This window comes from Condylostylus longicornis, unplaced genomic scaffold (assembly GCF_029603195.1).
Source record: "Condylostylus longicornis isolate FDR11 unplaced genomic scaffold, ASM2960319v2 ptg000020l, whole genome shotgun sequence".
Taxonomy (NCBI): Eukaryota; Metazoa; Arthropoda; class Insecta; order Diptera; family Dolichopodidae; genus Condylostylus; species Condylostylus longicornis.
In genome coordinates, this window is record NW_026577989.1 from 2,248,924 (window position 1) to 2,273,596 (window position 24,673).

Here is a 24,673-nt window from a genome sequence, read left to right on the forward strand (position 1 = left end):
AATATTATGTACTACATAGAACTATGTATATCACAAAGTTTTTAGATGTAGGTGGATATGTACTTATGTATTATGTGTACAAAAGAATAGATGTATTGCTAAGAATAGATTTTCAATTTAAAATCTTAATCAAATAGAATAATATCGATTACCATTTTTACTTTCATTAATTTGTAAAACGATTAATGTGTTATTTATTACAGTTATTTTGAAAATTACATGAAATTTTGATACAGAGACGGATTTACTGTACTATTAGCCGTAGTCTTTAATATTCTAATAGATTAATGATGCACATAATTCTTGGAATCAACATGAATACACTTTAGAATAAATTGTGTAATTAATTAATTGTGACACAGAATATCAAATTAATTTATTAGAAAATCCCTTTAAAAATTAAGCAATCGAAAATTTCACATATGAGTACATATAATAAATTTGTTCGTAATTTTGTTCCCATCATATCTGACAGCAACAAAAACAATGTCATTTACTTTGTATGTAAATTAAGAAATATTAATATTCTACAAAAATTTTTCAATACCCTCTTATAAATTTTTAAATAACAACGAAAGGCAATTTTTTAAATTTCATGAATAAAAATTAACACTGAATGTCGGAATGGTGTATGCGTACATATACATATATACTACACTATGTAGATCTTATCATGATCAAATTGAATAACAATGTTAAAATTAGAATTTTAATTGAATGACTAGTAGTAGATCATCGTAACCTTTACAATTATAAAAATACATACAAACATATACATACTTCCTATTATGTGCTACAGCAAATGTACAGTTAATATTATTTTAATTTTTCTTTTTTTTTTTCAATTTTTAAAAGTGAAATTTATGTTAATGAACTTTGAAACTATGTGACACAAAAATATAATACTGTTATACGTATATCTAATATGTTTTAATAATATTTTTTGTTAAAATATTGTCACGTTTCAGTGAAATTATTTTCAGTATCAAAGAACGAAGGTCTAATTACATACATATGTACATATGTATACGTATCTATGTAGCATGTGTATGTTTACTTAACTTACGTTTTGTTTTATTTATTACAAGTATGTAAATGAATATTGAAGCGTTTCCGAAGGAAACCATATACATTTAAAGAATCGATATTATGAATTTCATAAGATCATACATTTATACTCAAACTTGATATATATGTATGTTCATAAACCTACATACTTCCCATATATATATTCTATAAACCTACTTCATAAACCCATGTATATATAAGTATGTACCTACATATGAACAAAATTATTATTGATTAGCTGTAAAAAAAGTGGAAGTGTCCAAGCGGATATTTTTTATATGAATTTAAGAGAGATTACGAGAAGGAATAATATGCATATGTAAGCTTATATATAACAAATGTTATATATAAATATATATGTATGTATGTATGTATGTATGGAAATGAATATTAATGGTATTACCGTTAACATACATCCATATATATCTATAGTATAACATTTATATTGTTTGTTTATTTAAATGTACATATATATTATATATATATATATACATATACATATATATAATATATAGTTTTGTATGTTCAATATAAAACACCTACACATTATCAATAATGTTGGAATTGTAAAAAATTTTTGCTTGTTCGATGCCATTGGGATATAAAATGTGTACTATTGTACGCAAATATATACAAGCATGCTTACATTATACGTACATCATATACTGTTGTTATTGTTGGTTTGTTTAAATTATTACTTTGAATTAAAACATATTTCACACACATAAGTATATACGTTTCTTTAATTGACGTACTTGTGTATTATACATTTAACTTTGTTGTGTGTTTATACAATATGTTTGACGCAAGAATTAAAACGTGTATTTGAGTCAGCTGTTTCTCAGAATTACAATGATAATAAAACACAATGATGAAACAAATAAATTTTTTAATATGAATCATCAACTTGATTATTATTATGATGAATCTTTTATTAAAAGTCAACGGAAATTGTTTTTATTTTCTATACACACTTTGTTATCCGTTTGTTGTCCAAAAAAAGAAATTTAAAATTCACACATACCTACATGGTATATATCACTATCACAATATATACGTAATTATATATGAATGAACGTAATATTCACAATTGTAATATATATGTATTTACATATGTATGTACTTATATCCGCAAATTTGTGCGTACACAATTTAATATCTAAACAATTTGAAAGTAATTCAGGGTTAAATTAATAATAAAATCAAAAATGAATAAATAAAGTAAAAGAATTGTGTACATATATTCCGTTATTAATTGTGTATAAATTAAAAAATTTATTTATTTCTTTTATTATTTATTAAAGTGATTGCATATAACATTGTTTTATTGTAATAAACGAGTTGATTGCTAAATTTTGAAAGGGAAAGTCTATGAAATCTTAATTACGAATTGTACTTTAATATGGGAACTGAAAGAGACAACATATGTATGTACATGCATGTGTGGTTTTAATAACCATTTAATAAATAGAAATAAGCAATATATTTCAAGGTTTGTAAATTTAAATAATAATAATTGAAAAGTAAAATTTATATTATTGAAAATTCACTTAATTTTAAACTGTTATACTTTGTTATTTATGTAAAGCACTTATGTACATACATATGTATATGTAAATAGTATGTAAGTACAATGTATTTAATTTATTAAGTGTAAGCATGTAGAGTAAAGTTGATATTTATTAATTTGTGGTTATTTTTTTTTTAAATTGAAGGTCTCTTAATAGGATACAGGCGATGTAATATAGTAAATATAACAGTAAATTTCTAAAAAATATCGAAATTTTACTATTTTTTTAATTGTTTTTTATACCATATATAACAGCTTTAGGTAAATTAGTTTCTCTTTCATAAAATTATTTAAAGTTATTGTAATTATCTTTTAAGTTGTAATTTATTAGACAGTTTAGATAAAGCAAGTGTTATGACTTTCGAAAAATGATATTTTTAATAGAAAATTTAAATTTCAGATTTTACGATTTAACGAGTTTCTTAAACGACTATCTTCTTCAATTATGTAATCATTAATTTTTTCACTATATAATTAAATATTAATTTTTAAGAAATTAACATTTAAAGTAACTTAACTTTTAAATAATCTTATTGTAAGATAATTCATAAAAATTTATAGATTAAGAACAAAGAAAACAAAAAAATAATTAAAACTTTTTACATTTTTTTTTTATTTTTATTTATATTATAAACATGTGATCAGCAGTTGAGTTCAGGCCACGTGAAATGACAAAATCAGTATTGATAATTACTTGTAATTGTATAATTGAATTGATTAAAAATTTATTTATAAGTTTGCACTTATAATTTAAATATAAAAAAAAATGTTTATTTAATAAAAATTACAAATGGTTCTTGTACAATAAACCCATTTAGAATTAAACCAAAATAAATGCAATTATAATATTAGTTGAGTTTAATTAAAATATTCATAAAATGTAAGCTTATTTAGATTAACTGATTCATTAAATTAGCTGATCAAACTTTATTAGATTAAAAGATTATAGTCTTTTGAATTAAATCAAAATTTATTGTTTAAAAATTGTTTATTAAACAAATTTAATTTGTACTTTTTATAATTGTGAATATATGTAAAGTTGTTATTTTATTGAACTTTTACTGATAGTTTCTTGGACCTTATTGCGCCATAATTTTGTGAGTGATTGACTTTACTTATGGAATGCAATGATACACGCTGAATAAGCTAATTATGTACTAATTTTTTATTAATCCCGTAATTATAGGTTTATAGTTAAAGTTTGGTTTGAGTCTATGCTTTCATACATTAATTTTCTTGATTTGATTATTTTTGTTTGATTAATAATAAACATTTGTAATTAATGGTGTTTGATAGAAAATATACGACTATGAATAATGTTTAATATCTAAAATCTGCCCAAAATAAGTTCTTATATTTATTATCAGAGACTAGCAAGTCGATTAAAAGTTTAATAACAAAATGACTTGAATTATTAATTTGTTATTTGAATGAAAGTCGTTTTAAACCATTATATAGATTAAATTTATTACCAGATTTAAATTAAAATTTAATCATACGAGTATAATATTATCGAATTTAATTAATATAAAAAATCTCTTTTAAACTAATTTATATTGTATATGGATATATTGAATTCTTTTGAAATTTTCAAATTTTATAATTAATTCTAGATATTACTGGAAAATACTAAAATGTTCTTGCGCATTTACATATGTACATATGTATGTATGTATATAGGTGAGCAGCTAAGTTTTCAAGAAAATAAATTATTAAAACAATAACATGGCAACTTATGATGAATATACATACATGCGTATAACAACATTTGAAATTATCAAGTTTAAAAAACTTGAGTAGAAAATTTATATCGAAAAATTAATTAAATAGAGTTTTAATTAATTAAATAGAATTTCAGCTAAATATTTAATAATATTAATATATGTAGTAATAGTTATCCTCTTGTAAAACAAGCTTGAAATTTCATATCACATACGAGCTATATTTCATACTTTTGTTTTTCTTCTATATATTTAATATAAATGTTTAGTTTTAATTGAATTACAAAGTTCATCTGTTATATACAAATATGTATGTATATTATGTTAATTTTATTATTTTTAAAGGAAAAATGCATAAATATATATACATATCAAGTATTTCTATTACATATATTCTATTATATATGCATATATAAAATGCTATAGATAAGCTTGAACTTAAATTCAATTTAATGTTATATCAGGCAATATTCATTTAATGTATCATTATCGTCTTATATGTAGGTATAAGTACTTGAATTAGCACAATAATAAGCCTGGTAGATTATAAACTCTATATAAGTATATAGGGGTATAACCATGTTTATAATTTTATTAGAGTATATTTTTCTTTGTTTAAAATACCTACATAATTGAAGTTATATGTACATATGTGTATTTCTTTAACCCTGTGCAATTGTACGTACATATATATAACATATTAATATATGCCAAAATAAACCGTGATATAAAATGTAAGACATATGATTTTTATAAGTGTATGTAGCATCATATAATGCAAAATATTTTGTATGTATATGTAAGTATATAGATGTATTTAATTATAAATATATAATATACTCGCATAATGTACCAGAATGTTAAAATTTTTGCTGCGGCGCTATATTGAATGCCATATGCCATGTCATAATAATAAATTTATTTATTTAGAAATGCAAAAAAAAAAACAAAACAAAAATAATAAACGGGTTTTTTTAAATACACTTCAAATACATATTACTTTGCTTTTTTCTTATATTTAATGAATTTTTTTCACATTCACATAGTATGCTGCGCAATTTGTACAAGATCAGTTATACCTATATGGAATTGCTAATTTTTACTGTGAATGAATGTATAACAGTACATGTATAAATGAAATATATTGTTATACTATAACAAAATTTTTCGTTTTGATGTTTAGCTTGTTTTGTTTTGCCAAATCTAAAATAAAATTTAAAAATTTTTGGAAAAAAAAAATAAAACAAAAATCTTTTCAAATTTGGTTTTTATTTTAATTGAACGATCGTAAAATTAACTTAAAAACCATAATATAGAAATATTTTAAGAAAGCAAATTTAAAATGTGTATTTGGAAAAATATAAGTGAAGATCAGAGTAATTTCTCTTTTAAAAGCGAACTTTCAAAATAAAATTCTTCATACTTTTAAGAAATTTCGCTTATTTCTCGAATTTTGTTTTTATTCGCCACATTTTTTGGCGAATTCACTATAGTAGTATCAATATGCATATATCAATATTATATACAATAAATGTATATAATGATCTTTTAATTTAATTCAAGAAACAAATTTTCCATTATACATATTTATTAATGTGTTATACATTATAATAAGTACATTGATTGTTTAGATTTTTTGATATATGTATGTACATATCTAGGTTGCAAAGTTCATTTTACTTCAAGGTTTCTAGTTTATGAACTGTACTATATAAATACATAATATACATATGTATGCATATCAATATATATTGCACATTAATACATACATCTGTTAAAATGTTCTTTAAATTATATATATGTACGTACTTATATATCTAGAACGTAAAATTCAATAACGTACAAGTAAATTTTAATCAATTGATTTTAAAAATATAAGAACAATGAGATAATTTTTATATTTTAGAAATTATTATAATCCGGACAAAAAAAAAAAAAAACAATTATTTCACTCAAAGAAATTTATAATATAAAATCATTTCTACGTGAATGTGAATTTTATTGTATTTCAGTAAGAGCCTGAATAATAATATTTACGCAAATAATTTTGTTCCAAATTTAATTTGCTTTTGTTTCGATCTTAATCTCGTAAATTGTCTTAACTTTAATGTTTTTTTATATTTAAAATACGATATATTGCATAAGTATAGGCGCTTTTAAATTGTACGTATAAAATAAACAAATAAATAAAAAAAATATTATTTTTACGTTTCACTTAAATAATTATATTGGCATTCAGCTATTTTTCAAGTAGGTACTTTTTTTATAAAATTTTTATAATTCATTTTAATAATATATAACAGTTTTTTTATACCCGTTTAACAATTACAATACCATTTTTTATTTATTATATACCTACACAGTTCATTGTTTTACCATATGTTTGCATATACCAAAAATTTTGTATATTTGTATAAAACATATGTTATAATTTGCGTATTTAATAGTATTGTTTTTCTCAGTTATTTAAAAAAGAAAAATAAAAAAATTATTGTTATACTATTTTTATATGTATTATATTTAACTTACCCATACAATGGCAAAAGCCCCAAAAAATAAAATTTTTTTCTTCTCCCCTCCTTGCCGAAATTTGATGTATTACTTTTGTCCTCTGTTCTTAATAAAAGTTTAAATGTTCTACTTTAATTTATAATATTAATAATTAAAAAAAAATTATTTTTTTTTTGTTTTTATTTGTTGTTATTTTTTCTAAATTATTAGTAAACAATGAAATTCACTTGAATATTTTATTCAGAGGTGAACTTTATATTCCTTTTTTATTATTATTTATTTTTTAATATTATTATTTGAAAATATTCTCAATTAGCACAAGAAAAAAAAGAGAGTTAAATTGTCACTATCTATTTTATTTATTTTTAATTAGTAGTTTCTTTATACAATAGATGTCACTACTATACAGAATTAATTAAATTTTTTTTTTTTATAAATATGAAAACAGGAACATATTTATAAAATTAAAACGAAATAAAAACAAATTAAAATGACTTTTTTTTTTAATTGAAATTTAAAAAAAAAATTAAAAAAAAATTTTTTATGTACTTTTTCGAACAAAAATTAAAAAGATTTTTTCGCTCCTCTTCTAAAACTTCTGATCTGGCGAATTTTTTTTTTTTGTTATTTATTCTTCTTATATTCTTGATATTTTTCTCTAATCCTTTTCTCTTTTTGATTTTTTGATCAAGTTATCCGATTGAAAAGTTAAAAACAAACTGAATTGATCATTAAAATGTTGTAAACCTATATAGAGGTCGGAGATTTGAGTGTGTTAGTTAATTTTTGTTTGTGTATTGTGCTTTTAAAATTTTGCAATCAACTTGTATATGAGTTGGTATTTTTGGGTTTTTTTTTTCTAGCTCTATTTATATATACATGTGTATATTTAAAATATTTTCTTTTTCTTTTTATTGTATATTTTGATTGTTCTTCTTTTTTAACTTGTTATGATCTCAATCATGTTTAAATAAACAAGAGAATCAAAAAGCAAAAAAAAGAAAAACTGACTGGTGATCGTAAACAAATCGTTACATATAAATATTAATTCACTATAAGTACTACGATATATAGAATTCACAATAGGAATTTTATTGTAATTCACACTTATGTGTATCTTTGATGTTTTTTTTTTTCTTGGTGTATTTTTTTTTATTTTCCTTTAATTTGAATTTTTTCTCTTTGCATATTAATGTAGATCTATGTATTTAAATATGTTTATAGTATGTCACTCACTATACGAGTGTCATTAAAAGAGATCACTATACTACATTAAACTGTATATACTATTGTATATATGTAAGGGAATTTTTATATTATTTATACATTTTTATATTATAATGTATATACATAGGTAATTATTAATAAAATTATTAAGATAATAATGTAGAGTTATTTTGTTTTTTTTTTTTTAAATAATAACAAAAGTGTGAATGTATGTAAGCATATGCTTTAAACTCGATTTACCTCAATTATGCTTACATGTAATAATAAATTTGACAGTTTTTGCTTATGTACACCAGTATATATACATATGTATGTAGTATATCAAAATTTAAGTATTAGTCATCAAATATACAATATGAATTAAGTTTTTGAATTAATTTTTTTGCAGAATTTCAACATAATATTTCTAATTACTTTTAATATTTTTATTAAACACAAAATATACAATTCTAGTAATTAAATATAATAAATAAGATTTTTTTTAAAATCTAATCTAAAATTTTAAATTTTGGTTTTGTAGAAGAAAATATGAAACTTTTAAATACAATCGTAATAATTAATTTTTGTTCGCTTAAGTGTATTGAATTATTTTTTTGTAATTATAACTATTTATATAAAATAAATAAATAATTAAAATATTCTTAAAATATTTGAATATTCACCTTATTTTTCTGTTTTTAATTAATATTGTTTTTTTTTTTTTTTTGTTGAAACAATGGTTTTTATTTTAAAACGTCACACTTGAGTTTTTTTGCTTTACACAATTTAATTGAACAAAATTTTAAATAAAACAAAAACAAAAATAAAAGAAAAATTAATTAAAATAATAAAAATAAAAAAATTGAGAAGTTAATCTCCTCTTGAAGAGGTACAGAAGGTTGACTACAGCTGTATTTATCTTTATCTATCTGAAAATAAAAAACAAGAACAGAAAGGAATGAAAGATTAATAATATTGTTAATTTATTGAAAATAAATAAATATTTTTGTTTATTGTTCAATTATTAAGTGTAATACACACTATGATTCAACAATTAAATATAATTTATTACGATATACATACATGTACATGTACGAATACACATATGATTTCATTACCCAGTACATACACTATTATTTTCAAAAAATATGATTAATAAACTTTATTCGTTGTAATTCTTAATTGCTTATGTAATTGCCATATTCAAGGGCATTACAGTTCGTGTGTAATAATAGTTGTGTTCCTCTTAATGGCATATGATTTCAAACTACTGTCGGACTAATTGGAAACTGTTTTGTAAATGGAATACTGTTTTGCTTGTGAACTCCATTATATACAAACATTAGGCAGTAACCTACAAATTAAATGCGTTATGAACTGTTCTTTTGCAGGGGTGCGACGAAGTCTAATAAGTTTCAATAGTGTTATAAACTTTTGAAATAAAACTTGGTGACGCTGTTTCAGTTATAGTAAGAAATAAAGAATGCAATAATTGTTAACATCTAATTTTTTACATATAACCTTTGCTGTATTATAGAAACCGAGATTTAATAAAGTTCGAATTTTGCGTACAAAAATTATTTTAGTTGAATTGAAGTATGTCTTTTTCCAATTAAAAGCAACATGAACGTTTTAATCTCGTTTCATAATATCAAAAGAAGTTTCATAAGTAAGTGCTTTAGAAAAAAATTTAAAACTAATATTATTAATAAAGTGATTTCGAGGAAATTTATAGCATATTAGTCATATTTCTATCTTTCACGGTAACAAAATAATTTCTTTTTCGCAATACATTGATTTATATACATATATGTATATATTCAAAAATATCTCGATTTTCATCTACTATACAAAATTAATTGTTATTTTCTTTTTGTGTTCATATTGTTATATAGATAATGGGACCATAATGTGTGCTGTTATAAATTTTTTTTTTATCATTTTTGATAACATTATCTATTAAAATACTATCATACTACATGATACATTATCTTAGTACATGATCTCATTTTGATTGTAGAACAAAGGTTGAAAATATTGTTAAATAATTCATTATATATTACAGATAAATGGGGGCTTATATTTCTTATATTAATCTACATATAAACTTATATAATAATTCTTATAAACTAGGTAATGTTTAAGAAATGTAAATTTTTGAATGAAAACTTTTTATTTCCAATAAAATTGGAAAACTGTATAAAAGTTTTGTTTGCAACATGATTGTCTTGTTCTAATTTTAAAACTATTATATTTATGTAGAGATTATATAGGTCAAACTTAAAAGCAATGTAATTTAAAAGTTGTTAACAATTAAAATAAGAAAATAAGAAATTTTGACATATTTTTTGTGTTGAAAACAGGCAAAAAATTGAGGACGCCGCTAAATATGCAATTTATATATTTTTTTCAAATTTTAAGTAGAGTTTATTTGTATATTAAATTATTACTATAGTAAGCTAGTGTTTTGCTTATAATTTGCTAAAAAGAGAGAGCACTTTTAAAGTTTTTAAAAGAATATTTAATTAATTGTCTATTAGAAATTTTTGTAAATTTACGGCCCGGCCCTTTTATTTATTTCATGATATTTAGTCAAAATATACACTACCAGAAAATATCAATTTCCTCCTTTACTCCGAATTTCGTGTCCGTTTCGGCTCCATTCCGTATTTCTGGTTTTAGTTATCAAAAGCATATAATAAAATAGTTTCATTACAATATAAAACTTCATATAACTGTTTCAGTTTTTCCGATAAACTTATCAATACTGTTATACCCTACTCAATTTCAGTAAACATTCATAATAAACTTTCAATCAATGTGCACAAAAATCCAATATGTCAGTCAAAAATCTTAATTTTTTTAATTTGACAGACAGTTCTTTCATTTATCATCTTGCCATTTATGTTAAATAAAATTTTAAAACGAAAAATCTCAAATCTTAATATTTCTTATTTAATACAAGATATTTTTTACATCTTTTTTCTTGGTTTTATTTTAATATGAAAATAAATCGAAAGAAAAACCAATGTATGTTTGTATGCATGTTAGATCTTAATCCAAAATCATAAAAATTTTTATTATACAAAAAATAATATTTTATTGAATACCATATTAATGCTAATTGGAAAAATGTATAATTTATGGTTTATTTATATAATATTCTAAATTGTTAAATAAATTGATATTGTAAAATAAAAAATTTGAATGTCAATAATCAATAAATAAAATTATTATTTATATAATAAAAATCAATATTTTTTATTTTAGAAATTACAAAAATTTTTATATGGTTAAATTGTGATGATTTTTTATTGGGGATCGTATATTAAATACAATGTTTTTGTAATTTTAATAAAATTTTCTTATTGGAAATAAAATAAATAAAATCAAATATAAACTTGGTCTTATAATTACCAAATTTTGAAAATTAAATAATTATATTCATTTATATATAAATAAAATAATTTAATAATTTTATTTAATAATTTTAATGGTTTTTTTATTATTCAATTGAAAGTTTCACACAGAACAAAAGTGCACATAACACAAATTTCATTTTAGCAGTTGAACAGTAATTTTATTTTTTTTTCTGGAAAATTAACTTATTCGTAATACAATTTGTATGAAGGGTTTGTATGATCCCGAAAATATGCAATTAAAATTGAATATTTGAGAACATACACATATTTAGTAAAAAATTAAAAAGAGATGCTTATTGAGGCTACCCATCAAAATTTCAAAATCGTATGTGTAAAAATGGGAACTTTAACCCTTTATAAAGCATAATAAAGTTGTAAAACACAATGAGCTCACAAAAAATTACGTTAGAAACAGCAACAAAATTTTCGATTACAAAAAAAAGTTATAAATGATCCTACCAAGAATAAAGTATAAAGTAAGAAGTAAAAGGAAGAAACTGCTCAGGAATTACTTTTTTTCAAGTTTTCAAATTTTGCAACACAGAACTGGTGTCAATTCTGAATATTTTTCTATTTATAACTAATGATGCAATTTTACTCAATATTGATTTGTCAATATTAAAGTGTCTTAAGATAGTGCTCGTTGAGACACTGTTTAAAATTTTCCAAAACTTATTTTAATTTTTTTTGTCTTTATTTCAAATTAAAATAATAATCCTTATTAAAATTGTAATCATAATATTCAAATTTAAATTCAATTATTCAATTAATTAGTTATTTCTTATTTAATCATTGTTTAATTTTTCAGCTAAAAAAATATTGTTACATCGTCATTTATATAATTTATATGCATATATGTATGTATATATGATATATGATTAAAATCTATATAAAATTATCTATAATGTAATTATGTAAAATGCAATTGAAGTAAATAAAACTTAAGTCTTAATTAAATTTGGAACAATAACATAATAGTGTCTATATTATGGAATTTAAAATAAAATAATAAGAAAATTCTGGAAAAAACACTAATTGAATAATTGTTTTACCTACGACAAATGAACACTAATTACGTTAGCACGTGTAACTGCAAAAATATAGAATCACTTATATTGAAAACGTGCGGTAAACAGCACATGTTTTTATTTTTTTTATATATGTATGTATTTAATATTGTATGTATACTTATTTCAATACACACTTTATTTCAAATAGGTGAATAGGAAAAGAAAACAAATATGCGTCCTACACCCTTTTTTATCTTTTGCATAATTTTAAAATGAAAAAATAATAAGAAAAGCAACAGTACTGTAGGTACTATTTTGAGAAATTTCTATAATATTCGGCAAATTTATATATTTCCTTATAGCATTCACCTGTTTTTATGTCAGGCAAAGTAAAACCAAAGACAAAAGAAATTTTTCAAAGCAGTAGATATAAATCAGAATAATTCAATTAAATAATGCTTGTTGCGGTATAATACGAATATTAGGGTGGACAATTTAAGGATTTGTTTCAATAAATTTTAGACGATTAAATGGAAGAGAATACATACTGTTATTATAACGAATCACGTATATATACAACCAAATTTATTAAAAGCTGTCCTCCTCCTCCTCTCTAATTTGAAAGGTGGCATTTTGATCCGCAAGAGAAGGGAGTCTAAGCAGTAAGAGCAGCAAAAGACAGACCTTTACAAGATAGTCGAATTTTTTGAAATGATAAGGAAGCTCTCTTCATGCCTAGTAGTACACAATAGACCAGTAGTGGGTCGTGCCGCAATTTCACCTTAATGTCACATATTTAAAATATAATACTTTTGTGAGTTGGAAAATATCCTCTCTCGTGCTTCTCGATGAATTGAAAACTTTTATGAAATTAATATTGATAATTTACAATTTATACAGGTAACTACCGTTAATATTTTACTTTGAAATAATGTATGTACATATATACATTAAAATATATACATTTTATAATACCGTGCATAAAGACTCAATTTGATTTACATATATACAAAATATAGGCAAATTAAAGGGAACGATTAATGGCACGGCCCATCCGTTTTTCACAAAAAACAGAAAAATTTCCCTTATACAAATTTGTTGTTAGACCCAATTAATTATAATTATTTTCCATTTATTGTTATTCATTTGTTGTTTTTATATTTACATATTTAGAAATACCAGAAAATTCGAAAACTCTGACGTTAATCATAGACAAGGTTTTTTTCCGTATGTATGCATATGTCTGAATATTTTGATTTTCATTTTACAACGTAAATATATTTTCAATTTACAAAAATTTTCCTATTATGAGAAAAAATATTTTTTACGTTCTTTTTATTAAATTTTAGAATTAATGCCAAATATAAATATAAAATCAAAAAAAAAAACCATATCGTCTGACAATTATTGTTTTGTATTTTCTTTTAAATTTTATATGTATTAAGATAGATAAGGGTCATTCTACAGAAACGTGCTTATTTGATGTCCCCGAATAATTTTAGTAAAAAAAATAAAAATTTTTAAATTTTTTAAACTTCCTAAATTTGCTGGCGGACTAATAGTTCGTTACCACGAAAAAAAAATTAAAATTTTTTTATTGTTTTAGTAGAAATTTTGTGATAAGTTACGATTTTGTCATTAGCGTGGCTGTCGAAAAGCCTACTACATCAAATAAACATCTAAAAATTCGTTATTTCAAATTTGATTTTTGATTTCTAGTAATTTCTAATGAAATCAGAATTGAACAAGTTTCTCTGAGAGTATGCCGCATTCACAATGCTCTTTTTGTTTTTAGTTCAATTTTTGTTTTTGTACTTGTCGCCATACATTTCTTAATTTCACACTCTCTTTACTTAAACTTAATTTTTCTAGACATTAAATTTTTGAAACTTTAAAAGTTAATGCATAGAGATCAGTAAGTATTTAGTACTTACGTGTGCAAAGTCAGTGCATACCTTTTATATGGGAAAAGTGAATTTTTTTAAGATAGAATAAGAAAAAACTTAAGTGTCACAAGTGAAGTTGTCATTTTCGTGGTAAGTAATTTTACTTTAAATTTCTTAAAAGTTTTTATTTTTTTTATTACAATTTAAATAATATTTGAAATAGTTATTGTTAAATTTTTTCGGCGTAAATATGTGCAAAACTTTTCGATTTATTTAAAAAAAACCTGTAATTCGTCATTAGAATGGCGTCATTAGTTTGGCTAATGTGTGATCACGCCAATGACATGCGGGCACGCTAATGACTTCTTTTGAAAGCTTGCTTAAAATTTCCTAACTAACTAACTTTTCCTAACTAAAATAATTCAAAGAAATACGTAAATGCTAAATTAAATGTCAAACCAATTAAAATACTTAATGAAATAGAATTTCATATTTACTACATTATGTCTTAATATGCTATATTATGCAATGAAGAAGAAAAAACATATACTTTATTTAAAACTAAAACGGAAATTGCGAATGTGTTAAAAACTACTTCTGCACACTTAACTCATCCTTATCTCAAGATGTTTCAGCAATTTGGGTGCACGGTAAAAGGTTTTAAACATATTACAACGAACTTTCTGTAATAATACCAATACCAAGTTCTATTTTTTGACGAAGAATCTAAAAAATATTTCTTTTGGAAATTATAAATTTACATTGAACTAAACAGAGTCTGGCCATGGAAGAGGAACACCGGACGGAATTGACGGTGTTTGTAAGCTAACAGCTGACCGTTGTTGCTTCCGGGAAGGATGTGACAAACATTTTAACTCTTTTGGAATTTTTAAGTTCGAACTGCAAAGCAATATGTTTTTTTATAACTAGCAAAGAAGATATTGAAAAAATAGAAACCATACGAAAATATCAAGCCTTTTAAAGGTGTTACTGTTGCACTATTATTTTTGATCATTTTTAATTGATATTTTTATTTTAGGAACACTTGCAGTTCGTCAGATCGTATCTGGTGAAACATTTTCAACGTTACATATGAGTAAATTATGAAGTTATTTCAAATGCGAAAATAAATGTTCCCATTTTGACTTTGGAATTACGAAGTATGCCAATGTCAATGAAGTTGACATACCAAATATCTGTATGTCAATGAAGTTGACATACAGACCCAAATAATATGCAAAGATTAAATTTTTATGATGTGTATTTTTCTTCGCAATCTTCATCGGCTTCTTCAACTTCATCACTAGCTTTGAATTACATTAAAAAAGGATATATTTGCTACTAGAGTTTCCAGGACAAAATTAGGATACGTCAGTCAATGTTTGGAAGATCCCAAAAATGAAGGAGAACACTTCAACGTAAAAGTAATATTTAAAAAAAATGCTAATTCCCAAAACACAAGATTCAAATTAATTGAGAATGATGCCTCGTACATTAAGGAAAAACAAATATTAAAAATTCTAAATAGTTCAAAAAGTATATATAATGATAATGAGCAAATTTTTGAGTTTCAGGAAAAATTACCAGTGTGTGAATTCTGGATTTAGATGTAAATTTTTATTACTTTTCATTTTTTCAAGTCCCTTTTGTGTAAACAACGTTTTTCTTTTTGTGAATTGAATTAAAATAAAGTAAAAATTCAATAAATTGATGTGTATGTCATTTTCGTGGTATCCTTGTCATTAGCGTGTCAGCAATATTTTTAAATTTCGTTATAATTCTCTTAAAATTGAAGAAATAAGGTGAACCTTTTTGGAAAATGTTTTAAAATGCTTTAAGTAACCATTTAAAACTTACTTTGAATCAGGAAAAACATATTTTTTTTTGTGCAAAATTTTATTCACTTTTGGCAAGTTTCCGTAGAATGACCCATAAATGCATGTTTTGTTAGAAATTACGGTAAACAATTTTTATGTACTATTACCGACCGCATTGCATATAAGGGAGGTTATGCAACGGCACTAAATTTCGCATGTCGAGTTCTCGGTGGGAAAACATTCCTCATGGTAAAGAGCGCTAATAAACTATTTTTAGAGAGATACCGGTGTTGTCGAACTGCTGATTTATTTGCCTGTTGGTCTGCGTTTGCAAGCGCATATCGTAAGTTCGGCTGGACCGCTTTTGATGAAATTTTATATATAAATTTTATTTTGGAGATTGATCAACCTGGAACTGCACCTTTTTGTGGGTCGATTTTACATTGCTACACATATAATGAGAATCAACCAATTTTCTTGAAATTTAATGCTTAAATTCGGGCTGTTAAAAAAATTAGTTGATTAAATTTTAGAAAAGATCAGGGCTTGGAAACCAAACTGGATATTTTATCATATCCACGGAGTTAAAAGATGGAATTTCTGGTTGTTATCGAAAATAATTGGCGAACTATTCAGGTAGTTCGGATGGTACAAAATGAAACTCTACCAAAAGCCAAATTTGCATTATTCTATGTATCCTAAGTAAAAATTTATTAACTTCCTCAAAATTAGAAATAAGTGTTTAAAAGGCATTTTTATAATCTTCTTTAATACTTTCACAAAACTAGACAGTATACATTGCAGTCGGTCATATGCTGATCACATTCGATTTATTTTTTTGGGTTTAGACGTGTTTAATAAATGATATGCATATACATATACGAGTATAAATATACATATATATAATTGTGTATTAAAGCAATATAATTAATAAAAAAATATTTAAAATTATTGGGGTAAACAGAAAATTATTTTTATATATTTTTATAAAATATATGTATGTATATATACACATTTGTTTATGTATAAATAAAATTAAATAAATTAAAATTTTTATGACCACAAGTATAATTATAAACAGAGATGGTGCAAAGCTTCATTTTGGTATTGTTCATATACTTAATGTATACGTATATGTTCGCTTGTGTTATTTAAAATAACAATATTAAAAGAGGCAGCTAGCTATTCTGCAAATTTGTCAAAATAAAAACAAAAACAAAAATGACAAAAGGAACTTTCGTATTTTTTTGAAGACATGTGGGATGATTCATGTGAAACATTTTCAAATATAAAATTCTAATTTGAAGCATTTTCGCAAATATTTAAAATTATATGAGATGAAATTATATAACATGGATATGCGTATCGTATACATATACATACATATATAATTTTTTAAAATCATATTAAGTAGTTAGACCAAAATTGATTTTATAGCCACGCAACAGAGGCGTTGTTTTTAAGTTTTGATAAAATTTCTTTTAAAATATATTTAATAGCTCGCAGAGATATATATATATATATATTTATATATATATTTATATATATTTATATATATTTATATATATTTATATATATATATATATATATATATTTACGGATTATGAGGTTTTCTGTCGCTTTACAATAAGAATATGAATTCTTTTCACATTTATTGGAACTTGTACTTTAAAATCTCACATATATAAACCTTAGATTAGAGAATTTGTGTAGTAACTCATAAATTTCGGCATGGAATTATATAATGATTATTTTAATATTGACTTTCTTTATTGTATTAGTTATTGTGCATATTTTATTATGATATTACCCAGTACTTCATAGTTGAACTAAAGTGGCATAACAATAAGATTAACTAAAACATATCTTGAATAATTTTTATAAGTAATATAGCCTGCTTTTACGATAAATTATGACATTATTCTTAAAATACAAAATATGTCAAACATATACCTATGTATAATTAATTACTTGAAGAATAGTCCTTTTATATTGTGTTATAAAATCTTGAGAATTCTTAAAGATAAACCTATTTATTCACTCGAATTCATAGTATGGTATACAGTGATTTATTTCATCAAAAAAAAAGAAATTTATGGTAAAATATTATCAATCATAATTATCTCACATACCTAATACATTTATATTACATAACAAAGCCATTTATTTTTTTAGGGATTTATATAATTATTTTATAATTTATTTCGTAAATGAACTAAAAAAAAAATAAATTGTTTATTTTTCTTATCAGGATTCAATTATTTTTTGTAAACGTCTATATGTATTATATATAGGAGAAAATTTTTTAACAATTCTACTTATAAATTTAACATCCACACATATAATGAATAAATAGGAATGTAAAATATATAAAAAGGTTTTACAAAGGCACATACTTTCAATTCAAATACACACCCACAAATATTTCATCATCTTATATAATTTTTAAACGTGTGTTGTAATAAATGTTTTTTTCATGAGAATCATTGGAGGTATGTAACTTGAGATGAATACGCATTTATACTTATGTAGCTGTATAGGTATAGATATTCATATTAATAAAGAATTTAATAATTTCAATTTGTATCCTTTTTGAATGCTCGTTTAAGTTTTAAAATTAAAATATTCGTAGAAATTCTTAATATTTTTCTCAATTTTTTTTTGATATTTTCTATTTCTTTATAAAAACAAATTCTCTTACATTGTTACTATTATACTCTATAAGATTTTTGTATTGGCGTATATTCCATATTTTCAATTCATGTGTTAAAAGACAACCATGAAAGACGGCAATTCTTCAAAATGTTTTTTCTCAACAAATTAATTATTTTGAATTTGTAATGAAATTTTTTGTGCAGAACCACAATTATTTCTGAAAAAATACTATATACTTATACGAGTACATTCAAAGTATTATTCTAATTTACTAAGACATTTTTAGTACTTCAAAAAAAAAATTTATTTTGTAATCAATTTAAGGTAAATACTCACAATTGTCAAATAAACTGTCATATTGTTCTGATATTTTGACATTAATCACCTGTATGATCTTGTTATCATGAACGATATCATAATGTATCATGCCAATGATCGATATAACATAAGAAAAAAATCACCATATTGTCTAAAAAATCGTTCGAATTCGTTCGGATCCCAAATAACTTATAATTATTTATGAAATTGTCATGAAGCAATGAAGTTCCTTTATGTCTTTATCGCAATTTAATAAGACAAAAATATCGTTAGTACTACTGCAATTAAAAAACTAATAATTTCTGTATTGTTTCTTTCATAAATTCTATCGGGTTTATAAAAGACACTCCTAAGATAACCTAAAAGTTTAATTTTAATTAATTTATTCAAATGTTAACCCTTTTCAGTAATTATTTATGAAATTTGAAGTTTTTAATCTTATTCACGTGTTCCTCATGTAAATTATGAAATTAATTAAAAAATATATATTTATTATATATCTTTATGTATAAAAAAACTGGGTATGAATGTAGGTGATTTATGACTTTTATCAATCTTTTATTTAAATTCAGATTTATTAAGGTATAGAGCAAATAATTAATATATTAGAGAGGGGGATATTGTTTCATATTTTTACAATTAGTAATAAAAGAGAGAGAAACTGTTACAGATTTTCTAGGTATTTATCAAATTTGCTCGCTTGTTATTTTAATTTATTTTAGAAAACAATTTAATTGTTTAGAAAGTTTTATATAAAGTTTTATATTAAAATTTTTCTTATAGTATAGGAAATCCAATCTCTACATACAGAAATATATTAAAAAAAAATTTTAAAAAGATTTCCATAACCTACACTCAATTGCTCAACATATTTTATTATTACTAAAAACAGGTGTATGTTTTTTAAATGGAAAATAATATTCTATGGAAAATCATATCTTAAATTAAAAATTTTATTAAAATACGCAATACATTTATAAAGTAATAATGCAAATAAGTTTAATAAAACTCTTTTAATAAATAAAGTGCATTTGAAATTTAATTTCATAGACATAAGTGTGCACAACCCACAATACATATTGTGTATATATTATTTGACATGAAAATATTACTCTACAATTTTAAGTTTAGAAAAAAAGCTTAAAAGAATGAAATAATGGTATGACATTTGAACTTACGTCGTCTTTATTTAATTTAGTAAACAAAAGAGCAAAACACTTAAAAATTTTTATTAATCTCCTGAAAGTATGCAAAATTTTACAATTTATAAAATTTCATATTTTTATATTCGTAAAGGATTTAATATTTAAATATAAAATCAAATAACTGGAATAATTTATATAGTTATTATTGTTTTTTTAAATACCTATATTTTTAATACTCTTTAATACTTTTTATATGAAATAAATAAATAATAGAAAATAATAAATTTTTTTGTTTTACATTATTTAAAAATAATGCCACTTTTCATAATAATAATAAATATTTTTTTTGTTTTTTTAATTTCTTTGAGGCTTGAAACATAGTTTCAAGTATCCATAATGTAGAAAAAAAAAGTGAATTTAATTATTAATTTGAATTCTACAATTTTCATTCTTTTTTTTTAATAATAATAAATTATAAATTACACGAGTACGTTATAAGTACTTGTATAATATATTATTATTATACTCGTATATATTTATGTATTCAAAAATTCATATACAACAATAATGTACATAATAATATGTCATAACCGCATCATTAAATATGCTGCTACAAAAGCATTTTCATTTTCATTCTCATTTTTTTTGTTTCCATTTGAGCTTTTTGAAGTTATTATTCCTAGTGGAAAATTGTTATGTATTTAAAATGTGCATGTATAAATATACATATTTGTATGTATTGTAAAATTATGGAGAGTAAAATGTGCATTTAAAAAAATTTATATATGAAAATTGTTAAACCATGCCATTCTATTACGAATAAACGATTTACATAATTCATATTTCTGTATAAAAAACTGTATATAAATTTTTATATTTATACATATATAACATGTACATACATATTTTTGTAAATCCAACTCCTAAATTATATTGTTTAAAATTTGATGCACAGCAAAAAGAAAAAAACGGTAATTATTACAAATCTATTTGCATTTTATTATTCATTTTTTATGTTACTACACAATATAATGAGTTTTAGAAGTAACATTAAAAACCAAGAAAAAATAGTATGCTCTATATGTAGTACAAAAAGATACAAATTGAACATATGTATGTGTGTATGTATATATACATAATTTTCATATTGCAGTTATATTAAGTATCCTTTTCCTATCTCATTTTTTTTTCTCTGTGTTTTTTGCCGCAACATGATTTTTAAACTTTAATTTTTATACAAATGCATATATATATATAGATATATATACATGTATATATATCTATACATGTATATATATATATACATGTATATATATATATACATGTATATATATATATATATATATATATATATATATATATATATGTATATATGCATATATATATATACATGTATATATAGAATAACAGAAAAAAATAAAAAGAATACAAAAATTATTAGGTAAAAATATTAAATTTTTTTTGTAAATCTATATATATATGTATAACATTATCTAGTCTTTTATGAATTTAGTTTGCAAGAAGACGATAACACAGAAAAAGAACATATATATAGCAATATAATAATTTTCTTAAAAATTTTTCATTAAAAAATTTTCAATTATATAAAAACACTATAATACACAATCATATGCATATATAATTCTGTATTCACATAATGTCTGTTTATATGCAAATATTCTACATATATATACAAATATATATATAACACTTTTCTTTTTTTTTGAAATATGAGCATACTGTATATACTAAATTGCGAAATGCACACGTGGATATAACAACTTTGACCCAATTTCCAATATAAATACACAATATACTTTTATATCATGATTATGTGTTATATCGCTCTGTATGTATATATGTATATTAAATATTTTTCAAAATGTATACCGTATATAAACTAAGACACATTTTAAAATGAAAACAACAACAATAATAAAAACAGCATCATCATTATAATCATCTGTATAATAATATTGTATATTCTCAAACGTTGCGCCTATGTATATGCTATATAGTATACTTAAAATTTTTACATTGTAAATAAGAGCAGTTATAAAGAAAAATTTATTTTACTTGAAAAATTTTAATATATTTTATTATGAAATGTGTATATATGTATATATATGTATATGAAATGTGTATATATATAAATAAGTGCTAAGTAATATTAGAAATTGGAATACAAAATATCTTTTTAAAAATATAATATGAAATAAAATGAGAGTTTATGATTTTTTGTCATAACCCTCAGATGATTTATAATCAATTTAATTCATTTAATTCTGTAATACAAGATAAAATTTTATTTTTTTACCATAATTTTAACATTCAACCTCATAAATTAAATATTTTTGTTTTCATTATCTTATATATAAGAAAATTAGAATAATTTTTATGATTAAGAAATTAATGCAGCGAATGCTTTTAAACAATTTTGGTAATTTTTTTTTTATTAAAAATCTATTAAGATTTTTATATATTATGCATGAGCATAAAGAAAATTTTAATAAATTGTAATTTATTCAAATTTAACAGTTTGGAAAACACTGTATAACATTTATTATAATTTATAATTTTATCGTGAACGGATTATAGTATACATATTTATATTATAAATTAATCATTTGTTTAGGGAATACTTTAAAATCGATTACATTCATTGTGAATAACAGTAAATTTTTAGAAAATTTTGTAAAATAAATATTTAATTTAAGTATGAAATTGAAATTTTATAACAAATATTTTAAGTTAATATTTAAATTCAATGAACGTTTTTAATAATTTTTGAATAAATACTAAAAATTTAAATTAAAAAATATACTTGAATAGAAAACTAAAATGCTCTTAAATAAATTTTTGATTAGTCTAATAAAATTGTAAAATTAAAATTCAAAATATTTTCTTATGGAATAAATTCTTTAGTAAAAATTTTATAAAAATAGCAGTAAGGTTACTTTTTAAGCAAATCTCTTAATCAACCGAGATTCTAGAATTCAAGATACCAGACAAATAAAAATGGAGCACCAGAAAAATATAGATCTTTATAAAAAAAAATTAAAAATATAAAGATTTTATAATACTCGTAGCCTAATAATTTGTTATTTTTAGACATCGTGTAGACAAGAAGACACTTAATATGTTTATCATTCACTTGAAATTGAAAATTCATTCATTGTAAATTTTGATTAAAAATTTTCATTGATGTTAAAATAATATCAATGAAATTTTTATTACTATAATAAAAAAAAATAAAAAAAAATTATGCAAATGACAAAACTATTTGTCAAATATTTATTTCTTATGTTTGGATAGAATTACAAAATAAATATTTTAATATTGGCGAAAAATTCATAATATAAGTAGCTACATAACTATATAAAAATTATTCATTTATTATTATTTCTTAATGATACTTGAAATTAATAGTTTCTTAATTGAGCCCTCTTAATATTGTATGAATTAATAAATTTCTAAAATATTTGTATAGGATTTTTTTTTTATTGAATTATTTCGATAATTTATGATTTGAATGATTATTAATAAAGTGAAATCGAGCTATATATCAAGTGAATACTAGAATTTGAATTCTTAATTATTTTTAAGAACAACTTTTAATTATGGCGATTTATTTTTTATCAAATTTTGCAATTATAAATAAATTATTTAATATTCATAATTTCATACTGTTATACTTGTTAGAATTGCAAAAGTACAAGGACAACTACTGGCGTTATAATTTCAATATTATATATTTTATAAAAATTGCATAGCTTTAGGCAATTATTGATGCAAAAAATTATAATTTACTTTTAGAGAATGCTGTAAAAAATTGTAAAAATATGTATACAAGGATTCTACATTTTTTTCAGTTCAAAAGAACTATTATGAGTATTTAAAGACCTTGTTCCACTTATAATGAAAATTTTGAGAATAAAATTTCTAATAATATTTTTGATAAAATTTAGTTTTAATTGTATTTTATTTTTTTGATATTTTACAGTAATTTTCCAATTATTTAATTAGAAGTTTGTGTTTTTGAGTGCTGCTTTTTTCATATTTTGTGGTTCTAAGTTAATTTTAGAAGCTCTTATAATAATTATAAGAGTAAGAATATCTAAATATTTTTATTTTTATTAAAATAATTTTGATATTCTGTGAGATATTTAATAGAATTTTTATAAAATTAAAATGAAATCTTACAAAGTTTTACATTATTTAATAATTAGGGGTTCGGAATATTATAAAACACACAAGATCATTCAAATTTAATCTAAAAGCCAATTTTATGTTAAATATTCCTTTATTTTGTAATAAAACAATATTAACGACTTGAAAATAATT

At 21.9% G+C, this 24,673-nt stretch overlaps 1 protein-coding gene across 5 annotated transcripts in view; it reads right to left on the reverse strand.

Annotated features, from left to right (window-relative positions):
* Nucleotides 1–24,673, reverse strand: part of LOC129606706 (uncharacterized) — a 37,643-nt gene that overhangs the window by 6,426 nt on the left and 6,544 nt on the right. The window contains exons 2-3 of one of the 5 annotated variants that reach the window (XM_055517188.1): nt 8,760–9,005; nt 6,889–6,970 (exon numbers count right to left, since the gene is read on the reverse strand). The gene's annotated coding sequence lies outside the window, so the exon portion shown is untranslated. Of the gene's footprint in view, nt 1–6,888; nt 7,384–7,419; nt 8,450–8,759; nt 9,006–24,673 lie in introns of those variants that run through there. The other 4 variants (XM_055517185.1, XM_055517187.1, XM_055517190.1 and 1 more) reach the window with 4 other exon arrangements.